The following is a 10515-nucleotide window of genomic DNA, read 5'->3' as shown; positions in this document are numbered from 1 at the left end:
GAGGGAACTGGGATGTACTGTGAGGGAACTGGGATGTACTGGGACATACTGGCAGGGAACTGGGATGTACTGGGAGGGAATCGGGATGTAATGGGAGGGAACTGGGATGTATTGGGAGGGAAGTGTTATGTACCAAGGGGGAACTGGGACGTACTGGGATGTAGTGGGAGTGAACTGTGAAGTACTGGGATGTACTGTGAGGGAACTGGGATGTACTGGGAGGGAACTTTGAAGTACTGGGATGTACTTAGAGGAAACTGGGAGGCAACTGGCATGTACTGGGATGTACTGGAATGGAACTGGGAGTGAACTGTGTGTGAACTGGGAGGGAACTGGGATGTACTGTGAGGGAACTGGGATGTACTGGGACGGACTGGGAAGGAACTGGGACGGACTGGGAGGGATCTGGGATGTACTGGGCTGCACTGGTAGGCAACTGGGATGTACTGGGAGGGAACTGGGATGTACTGGGCGTCGCTGGGAGGGAGCTGGGATGTACTGGGATCCATACTGTGTGGCATGTTGGTCATTACTGGGACGCACTGGTCTATACGCGCGGGCTGATATCTGACCCCTCTGGCCCCACCCACCTTTGCGACAGGCCCCGCCCCCTGGCGAGGGCCTGGTGGGGTGGGGCCGTGCTCGTGTGCTCCCCAGCATCCCCAGTTAGCAACAGGTCCCACCCCCTGGTGACAGCCTGGGGGTGTTGCTGGTGCTGCCTGGCCCCACCCTCCATAGCAACAGGCCCTGCCCTTGGTGATGGCTCCAGGGGCATTGCCAGCGTCCCTTTGGACACACCCCCTTAGCGACAGGCCCCACCCCCCGGCAACGGCCCGGGGGTCGGTGCCGGCTCTCTCCCCTTAGCGACAGGCCCCACCCCCCGGCAACGGCCCGGGGGGCGGTGCCGGCTCTCTCCCCTTAGCGACAGGCCCCGCCCCCCGGCAACAGCCCGAGCCTGTGTTTGCTCCGCCCGGGGGGCTCGGTTTGGGTGTTTTCTCTCCCCCCTCCCTCCCGTGCCGGGAACTCCAGGCGGCTCTCGTACGGCTCCCGGGGCCTTCACCCCCCGGGGGGCTCGGCCCGCCCCTTTCGCGGGGCGCTGTGGGAAGGGCGGGGGCGGGGCCCGGGGGTGGAAGAGCCCCGGCTCTGGCCCTGGGCTTCTCTGGCGTCGGTGCTCCCGTGTTCCCTCGGGCGGTCGCAGCTTTGGGGCTGTCTCAGCCCCCCGGGCAGGCGTGCTCTGGCGTTTAGAGAAGCGGAGGCGTTGCCTGAGGTAAGGATTCCAGAGCTTGGCACTCTTTGGCGGCATCTGTACTAGAAAGGTCCCTTGTGGCCTGCTTTGCTTTTTTTCTCCCAGGATGCTGTTTTGGGCGCTGAGGGGGCGGTGAGACGGGTTAGTGGTATGGTGTTCTGTTTGGGGTTTGGTTTTTGCTTTGCTGTTTTTTTTCCCCTCGTGAGATCATTTTATTGTGCTGCTGCAATTCCTGTCTTTACTGAACCCGGAACCTTGGGGGTTTTCACTAGTTGTGCCGTTCACTGTTTCAGGTGTTGCCTTGGCCTCTCAACAGCCGTGGCACAACCTGCAGCGATGCTGCCTCTCCAGGCCCCCGCAGGCCCCGCTTTCTTGTCCAGCCAGGCGGGAAAGCGTGGTTGTTGCAGAAACAGCTACGCCCTGCGACTCCTCCTCAGGTTGTTGGCTCGGCCCCAACAGCGTACAGGCTGCTGAGGTCACCGCCTCCGCGCGGGACGCAGGCGGCCCGGAGAGCTTTACCCCGCGCCATTTCCGTCCCCTCTGGGCAGCAGCGGAGCTGCCGCCGCTTCAGGCGGCCGCTTTCTCGAGGGCGAGGAGCTGGGATGACAACGGGCCGCTGCAGACTCTGGTCAGGGTAAGAGGCTGTTCCCTGGGGAGCCGGCGCAGGGGGAGCGGAGGTACGCACGGGCACTTGTCGGTGCCCCTGGCCGGTAAAGGGAAGGTTAAATTGTTAGAGTGCAAATAAATACATATTATTTAGGGAGGAGTCGTGACTAAATTTAATCACACCTATTACTGAACAAACCAGGCAGTCATTATTCCTAATCTGTAGTTAAAAAAAATAAAGGCAGTCCTTTTTTATGCCATAAATAGAGTTGCGAGTCATTAATAGCTCAATCTAAATACAGCCGTTACTAAATCAACTGCAGGCATTAATGACTCCTGATCAGAAACAAAATAAGGAAATTTTCGAATCTAGAATGAAAATCGACCCGGAAAGCTAAATTGGGAGCGGGTAGTACTGAAATTGTAACAGGGCTGTTAGAAAGTTCAGAGGCAGCGACAGCTCCTGCTTCCAACCCAAGCAGTAAACGAAGCTTTAGGTTCTTAAATGAAGAGAAATAAAGGTGAGCTGTTAAACAGTGGCTGGGGTCAAGCGTAGCTATTAAGAAAATTTGCAGGTACGGGTGATTCCTGAGCAGAACTAACAATTCCAGAAGATTTAGATTTAAAAACTACAGAGCTAATGGAGTGCCACAACCGCCCGGATGTAACTGCAGCCGCTTTGGGGGAATGCCCCAGCCCCCCCAGCCACCGCTATTAATTACTGCCAAGGAGAGCGAAAGTGAAAGTAGAAGCAGTGCAGGTGAAGTGCGAGCAGTACGCTTTTTCCTAAGTCATCTCTTCGTGTCAGGAGAGGAAAGAAAATGGAAAGAAGATGTTTGCAGGGGGTCTGTGCTGGGTTACCTGCGCGTCTCTTCCGTGCGTCCTTGAGGAGACATTTAGCTCCTGTTGGGCGCTCGCAGGTGGAGACAGGGCGAGCTGGAGGCAGGATCGGTGCCGGCACTGATAAAGGGATGGGCAACGAGCGGAGAGAAGAGGGGGCAAGGGCTGAAAAAGGGTCACCGGTTCTGCAGGGAAGGCAGCGGGATGTGACTCGGCAACCGCTCTGACGAGCGCAGGGTCATTCGCTGCGATGAAGTCAGGGTCTGCGGCTGGCCCGGAGAGGCAGCAGAAATCCCAAACTCTTTGCAGGGGTACCGGCCAGATTAGGGCAACACCTGAACAGTAAAACCATTTAGGGGAAGCAGAGCTGGGCTGCACCGCGTGGCCAACCTCCCTCTTCTCCGTGAGTCCCAAAGGGGCAGCTCCAAGAATGTGCTGAGAATTCATCCCTTGCGCTAAAAATGAGACGCAAGTAGCACCCACCCGTGAATTTTATTTTCTCTCTCGCTCTGCGGCTCCTGCCTGCTTGTCTCTCCTCAGTGCTCACCTGCACCTGTGCTCGGATGGGGCAGCTGAGGGAAGGTGCTGCCATCTCCCCAGCCCCGGCGGACCGCCCCTCAGCTGTGTCCTCTGTCAGGGAGCGTCGTCATCTCTCCTGCCTCCCAGAGCGTGTCCTGTAGTGGCAGACGCGCGGGCTTTTCCCTGCACGCGCATACGGGAAGGGAAGGGAAGGGAAGGGAAGCACAGTGAGAGCTGGGCTTGTCAAAGAGTAATGGGGGTGGTGGGAAGCGTAGCTAGAACCGGAGAGCTACAGCGCAAAAGCGAAGCGGACGGGACACAAAAGTAAAATGGTGCACAGGAATGCTGAGGAGAGAACTCCCGCAGCACACAGGAAATCAGTGTCAGAATCTATTGTCTTCTGACTGCCAAATTAAAAATAATGGCACGCTTTGCAACGCTAAGCTCGCTCTAATCGTCTGAACTGTTTCTTTCCAACCCCCACCGCCCCCAGCACACCGCTCAGCCTCCTCAGCCTGAAATGCCTTGTTTTCCTTCTTTTTTTTTTTTTTTATGACAGGGCAACTTCTGTTCCCGAGGTGGTGCCTACGGTACAGCTATCTCTTCGAAGACAGTTTGGTTTAGGTCAGAGAATGTTGAGCCTGGACTGAATCAGCCTCTGTTTCTATTTCTGGAAATCGTCGGTCCTGTGCATCAAGCCCGGAAAAAAGGAAATATGAACCAAAGGACGTGGGGCCTGCAGGGCTAGGAAATTATTTGAGAAGATGTTCAGTGGGGAAATGACTCTTTGTCTGTGGGGCGTCCAGGCAAGCAACCCAGCTGCTAGAAAGCGGCGCTGTCCCCAGGATGGCCTCGGCGGTCCCGTTGGAGTCGGGGCAACAAGGACAAGGCAGGGTGAAGCATCTGGCCTGCCGTGTGGAACGTGACTGTACAAAGCACGTGTGATGCACTGCAAGTTTACTTGTTTAAACTGTGAGTTAAAGAAGGTGTGCGGTTGCTTTGTAAACAGCCGACGCTCTAAAGCTACACCCATCTAACTGCTAGCTGTATTAAATCTATCGTATTGCTGTTTCTGCATTAAAAAATAAAAAAGAAAAAAACCAACACACCTATGTAAGCACTTCTAAGTACAACGGAAAACCACTGTTTAACGCGTGGCATGTGTGGGTTGTTTTTTTGGGGTGGGAGGGTGGGGTGTATGACAAAAACCTGCGAGAGACACACGCACATACGCACATGTCATGTTTAGCGCTCACCTAAACCCAAAAAAGAAAATCCACTCTTTATTTTGCAGCATTAGCATTAGCTTCCAGCGCACAGCCTGAGCGCACACCTCTGCTCTCACCGTCTGCTCCCTCTTCAACCGTGTGTGGCTGTCATCAGCTTGCACAGGCTTTGCTCGTGCAAGTTTCCGCGACAGCTTACGAGAAGGCAGGGAAACCAACCCAGCAAGACGCGTAGTGCCTTCCTCTATGGGCTCCGTCCAGCCTTTGTTAAAATGAGCAGAAAAGAAATCTGCTGCTGCCTTTACCCTGACTGACTCTTACAGAGAGCATCTGACTTGACCCGCAGCAAAGTGATGCCCCAGGCAGCAGCACGTATTGGCGCGGACCGCGGTTTCACCCACCTGTTTTACTGCGCCGGTCCTTTCCCACGGCCGATGCCGCAGATGTGGTGCGCCCCACCCCCAAACCTCTTTACGAGGGTTCCCTGGGCTCTGCAAGTCGCCTGCTGGACGTGTTGCTGATTCAGGCACGGGCAAAGTCAGCTTCTTCGCTGGCCTCGGGCCAGGGCAGCCACGTACTCGAGGGAAACTCAGAATATCTCCAGCGAGATCTCACCGGGAGGCTGGGACCTCGTCAGTAGGGGAGAAAGCCAAGCGACTGACACTGAAAGGGAGCTCTTTGCTAGGCTGTAGATCGTAAAGTTAACAAAGAAAACAAACCTGCCTTTTTAAAAATGCCCTCTTTTGAGTCTGCCACATTTGATACGGATTTTTTAAATTGCAGGGTATATCTCCTACAGGCCTCATGCAAAGGGAAGTGAGTACCTCTGGCTCTCAGGACAAGGGGGTCCCTCAGGAGCCCAGGTGCTCACGCCAGCCGGCATCTGGCACAGCACAGGGCAGGAGCTTTGGCAGTAGTACGTGAGCTGAGAATGAGAGTTAGGCAGCACTGCGCGCTTCTCCTGTGAGCCGCCGAGGCTCGCGCGCTGTACCTTCCACAAATAAAAGGCCAGAAGAGTCAGCATTTCTGCTAGTTCCAGCCTCATCCGTACCCTCGTCGGTGTAGCTGTAAGCAAGTGTCCCGTAGCGACTGGGAGCGTGGCAGCTGGGCTTCCTGCGCTGCCTTAGGTTGTGCCCTTGGAGAGACCCTTCTCCGAGCCCCGTGAGCCCCGGGGTGGGTGGGCTGCGGTGCCGTTCAACGCTGAATAGGCACGAAGGCCTGTAAACAAAAGGTATTTATATCGCACCCATACCCGGCAGCCAACCGCCGCTTTATTTACGTATTCTGCACCTCCTGCCGACGCTTTTAAACTTAGCCGATATTGCCGCAGTTTTCACTGACGGGGCAGGGGGCTGCCACGCTGCAGGGGGAGTGTCTGGGTGTCTCCCACGGACACAGACGTCCTCAGCTGGGTAGGGACAGGGTGAGAGCTGGAACAACTCTGCTGACATGTAAGGGCCGTCCCAGGGCAAGGCTCCTCGGTCTGGGGGCTGAAAGGCGAGCCGCGCTGGGTGGTTGGTGTGGGAGTTGTGGAGCAAGTAGGGGGAAAAAAAACCAACAAGAAAAAACCATCCAAATGTTTCACAGCAGGTAGAAAGCTAGGCAGAAAGCAAACTGAATGCTGTAAAGACAAAAGCCGAAAGCCGGCTATGGACTGTACGAAGAGTCAGTGCCACGGAAGGAGGTTATTTCTTCAACTGACCATAGGAGGCTTTTTGTGAGAAAACACAACACCTTTCTGCTACGGCGCGGTACCGCAGCAGTAATGGGCCAGAGCGTGCGAGCGCCTTTGGCAGGATCGGTAACGGCCGGGGCACGGCCGACCGGCCAGCCCACCTTCCGCACAAGGAAAACACCATTCCCCTGGAACGCCACGCAGACCCAGGACAGGTAAGGCGGAGGCCGAGCCCAGGCGCCCCCATTGCCAAGGACCACCTTGGCCTTGCAGCGTCTCACGCTTCGGGGTGTTTTGCAGGCCGTGGCTAAGCTCAGGCCCCCTGCTAGTGGCTGCCCCCGGTCGCCCGGCGCCGGTCGGGCCCCAGCCCCCAGCGCGGTGCGGCGCAGGGCAGTGACCCAGCAGGGCGGCCCCCCGGGCCCCAGCCCCCCCCCCCCCGCCTGCGGCCAGGCCCCGCGGCCGCCGGCCTCTTCCTCCTCTGCCCGCTCCCGTCGCAGACGGCTCGGTATGTGTCACGAGCGGCAGCCCCGTTCAGCAGCTCTCGGAGGGCGCGCGGCTCTGCCCGGCCGTGACCGGGGCCCGCAGGGGTTTCCCGCTCGCCCCGAGAAGGCGCTGGCCCCGAGCCGGGGCGTCCCGCCCCGCCCCGCCCGGCCCTCGGCGCCCTCGCGAGCTGAGCGCGGCCCGGCCAGCAGGGGGCGCTGGCGCTCACCGGCTGGGCGCGGGGGCGGTCCGGCGCGGGGGCGGGGCCGGTGGGGGCCGCTCCTTCCGGCCGCCCTTTAAGGGCCGCCCCGCGGGGCTCGGGCTTCCGGTGGCGCGTGCGCGGCGCGTCGGAGCGGGGGCGGGAGCGGTGCGTGTGGAGGCCGAAGGGCCGGTGCGTGTGGCGGCCGGGTCGCGAGGCGTCCCTGTGCGGTGCCGGGGCCCCTCTGCGGCCCGGCGTGGGAAGCCCGCGGCCGGCGGAGCCTGCTCGGAGCTGGGCGGGGAGCGCCGCGGCGGTCCGGCCGCCGGCAGCCATCCCCTGCGGTGGCCGGCAGCCCCTCGGGACGCCTGGAGGCCTGGCGGTGCCCGAGCCTCGCCTGCGGCAGCCGCCTGAGAGAGCAGCGCGGCCGTGTCCGGGGGCCGGAGAGCGCTGGTGGGTGAGTTCGGGCAGCGGGTGGGTCTCCGTGTGAGGTGAGGCCTGGCGCGGGCCGGGGGGTATCTCCGTGCGGGTCGGGCCGGGGGCGGGGCGGGGGCCGGGCCCCGCAGAGAAGCCCCGGTCGGGCATCGTTCGCTTTTCCACAATGTAGGGCTCTCCCCGGTTATTTTTTGTGTACTGTGTTTTGGGTCACCTGAAAGCCTTTGGCCGGTTACGTTTGGTGCGGGGAGATGGCAGGTCTGGAGCCTGAAAGATCTCTGGTGGGGGGTGGGGGAGGTATTTCTTGCCTTAAAACTCTGAGCCCACCTCGTGTGTCATGTCGTGAGTCTCGTGACTGTGGCAAATGGCTGAGTCGGGCGTTTTCTGATAACTAACTTCTGAACGTGTGCGTGTGTAGGCACGGGGAGATTTGTGCAGTGTGACGGAGCCCCTTGTGCTTCTGTGCTAATGTCTACCTGTTCTAGACCTCCAGAGTTGGAAAGCCTTTGTTTAGTGCCTAGTTGTGCCTGCGTAACAAATGTTTTAGCTGCTGATGGGTTATACCTCTGCTGCGAACTTCTTGCTGGGTGGCTTGATTGTTTCTGGTTGTCCGTGTAAATCTAGGCAGCTATTTTCTGCCCGGTGGTGAAGCCTATCGCTTTGGATAACAAAGGGCAGGAGTGCAATAAAGAAAAAGGTGATTCGTCTGCTGCAGCTCCTTGGAAACAATTCGTTCCTTATTTTCTGCCCTTGGGCAGGCGTTGTGCTTTCCAGATAATGCAGCCTCTCCTGTGCCTGTCCACGCCGTGCATTTTGTCCTGCCCTTGCTTGAAAAGGCTCTCCTTGCCTTCCTCCCCTCTGCTGCAGTTGCCTTAATCTCTCGCTGCTGCTGCTGCTGCTGCTGGAAGAGGGATAAAGGGAGTGTTGTCGATCGGGTTGTTAAAAGCTTTTTCGCGGGCTGTAACGCGCGGGAAAGGGGGGCCGGGGGGGAGGATCAGTTTGCGGGGAAAATGGGAAACCAACATCACCTTCCCCTCCTACGGCGCAGCCCGGCCGCACGGCTCCCCGGGGATGCCCCTGCCCGCGGGTGTACCGTGTGTGCGCCCCCCGCGTGGGGCGGGGGACGACGACACCCCCCCACACACCGTCGGCGGCACTGGGGCAACCCCTGCCCCAGGGCTCCGCGCTCGTACCCGGCTCTCCCCGCTCCGGCACGGCACGGGGCTGGACGCACCGAGAAGACCCCGGAGCGGCTTCTCGCGTCCGGGCGAGAACAGGGCCCGGCCCCGAGCAGCAGAGCGGGCACCGCCGGTAGCTCGGAGGAGCGGGGCCGGCTCGGCTCGAGGCGTCAGAGCGAAAAGGGACGAGAACCGTCCCGGAGCGTCCGGGGGTTGGGGGGGTTGGCGGATGGTCCGGTGGCCGGGTTCGGCTCCGTGCCGGGCCGTGGGGCAGCCGGAGCCGCGCCAGAGCAGGTGAGGAGCCGCATGGCCGGGCGCGCTGTGGGTCGGCGGGTTTGGGCTGTGGGGTCTCCCGGTCCGCGGAGCCCCCGGGGGGGCGGCGGGGTGCGGGCAGCAGCGGCCCCGGGCCGAGCGCTGTCGTGGGTCGGTGGTTGGGTTTTGGGGCCGAGCCCGTGCCCGTCCCCGGGGAGTAGGGGCAGCCCCACCCGGCTCTCGACTGCTCCTCGTCGGGGTCGGGCGGCGGCGGCGGCGACCCCGGCGGGGGCTCCTGCGGTGCCGGGCGGGTCCCCCCTTGCCCGCGAGGCAGGCAGGGACCCCGGCTGCTGCCGCCGCGGTTTGCTGGAGGCGGGCCGGGCCCGGCCCCCTGTGGGGTTGGGGTGCGGGCCCGGCGCTGCCGGGGAAACGAGGCCTGCGAGAGCAGGAAGAAAGCGCTGCCGGGCCGGTGCTGGGGTGCGGGGCCGGGGTGCGGGGCCGGGCCCGCGCAGTTCAGTTCCCAAGGCCTCCCCGACAGTGCCCGCGTGGGCCGTGGGGGTGCAGGGCTGCGGGGTGGCTGCGCTCTCCGCGGCCCTGAGCGTTGCCCGTGGGGACTGCGGAGGGGGCCGGGACGCAGCCAGGCTCAGCTGGTTTGGTCCCTGAGCGTGGAGAGCACAGCTCTTCTGTTCCTGGGCCTTGAGAGCAGGCTCCTGTGGCTGACGCCGGGGCCCTGAAACAGATCGAGTCGTGCGTTTTGAGGGCCTGAGCGAGGGGACTAAGTGGTGTGGTTTTGGGCTGAGGAGCAGAGGTCAAGTGCTGCGCTTTTGGGACTTGAGAACAGGCTCAGCAGCTGGGCTTTTTGGCTCAGAACCGGTCCCAAAGTGAGCTGGTTTGGGGGCCAAAAGCAGAAGCCGGTTTGGCTGCTTGTGGGGGTGGCGTGGGGGCATCGGGGGCTGCAGGGGAAAGCAAGGGTTGGGCAGGGTACGAGGACCCTCCCCGGAGGTGGGGGTCCGGTCACATCGGACCCCGAAGTTCGGGAGGCCGGCATGCACCAGAGCGAACTCGCCACCTGAGGCGGGTCTCTGGAGGAAGGGTGCTTTTTGGATCCAGCGCAGCGCACCCTCTTTGGGTCCAGCTCTTCATTCTGCGCTGCTTAGAAGAGTTATTAACCAATTAATTAAACATACAAACTAAGTCACAACAGCTCTATCGGCTCCATCGTGGTTTGGAGCTCTGAATCGGTTTCATTTGGTGTCTAACACATTTTTTCCCCGAGGAGAGGCTACGTTTCAAGTTAATTAGTTTTCTCACAAGTGTGTCAGTCGATAAAATTGAGTTACGATTATTAAAACCACAAAGGTGACAGGAGTCTCACGGATCGGGTCTATTTCTGAAAATGTATTCATCCCATGCAAATGTCATCGGGATACAGATCATCTGCACTTCATGCTCTGACAAGACAAGATGCTGAGACAGGGATGAGCTCCAAAAGGACTACTGAAAAGAAAAAAAACCCACGCACTTCATGAAGTCATGGGGGGTTTTTTGTTTGCATTTGGGGGGGCGGGGTGGCTTTAACAAAAGAGTGCAGTGTTGGCTGGCAGCAGCCTGCAGAGCATTTTTGCTGCCTGATCTCTCCTGTTCTTCTCTTCCACTCCTCTTTCAGGGCTGTAATTGTCATTTGGATAGTTTTAGAAGAGCAGTTAAGTTCCTCGCCTGTGTCTCAATGTGCTGGTAATACCAGGAAGGTGAATGCTTGAACCGGTCGGGCGGGTGGGAATAACTTGGCTGCAGGTAGAACTTCTGAGGGAAGACCAGCAAAACCAGGAAGCAAATAGCAAGTTCCCAAAAAATGTGCGGGT

Source organism: Phalacrocorax aristotelis, unplaced genomic scaffold, assembly GCF_949628215.1.
Source record: "Phalacrocorax aristotelis unplaced genomic scaffold, bGulAri2.1 scaffold_62, whole genome shotgun sequence".
Lineage (NCBI taxonomy): Eukaryota > Metazoa > Chordata > Aves > Suliformes > Phalacrocoracidae > Phalacrocorax > Phalacrocorax aristotelis.
This window is presented reverse-complemented; position numbering follows the sequence as displayed.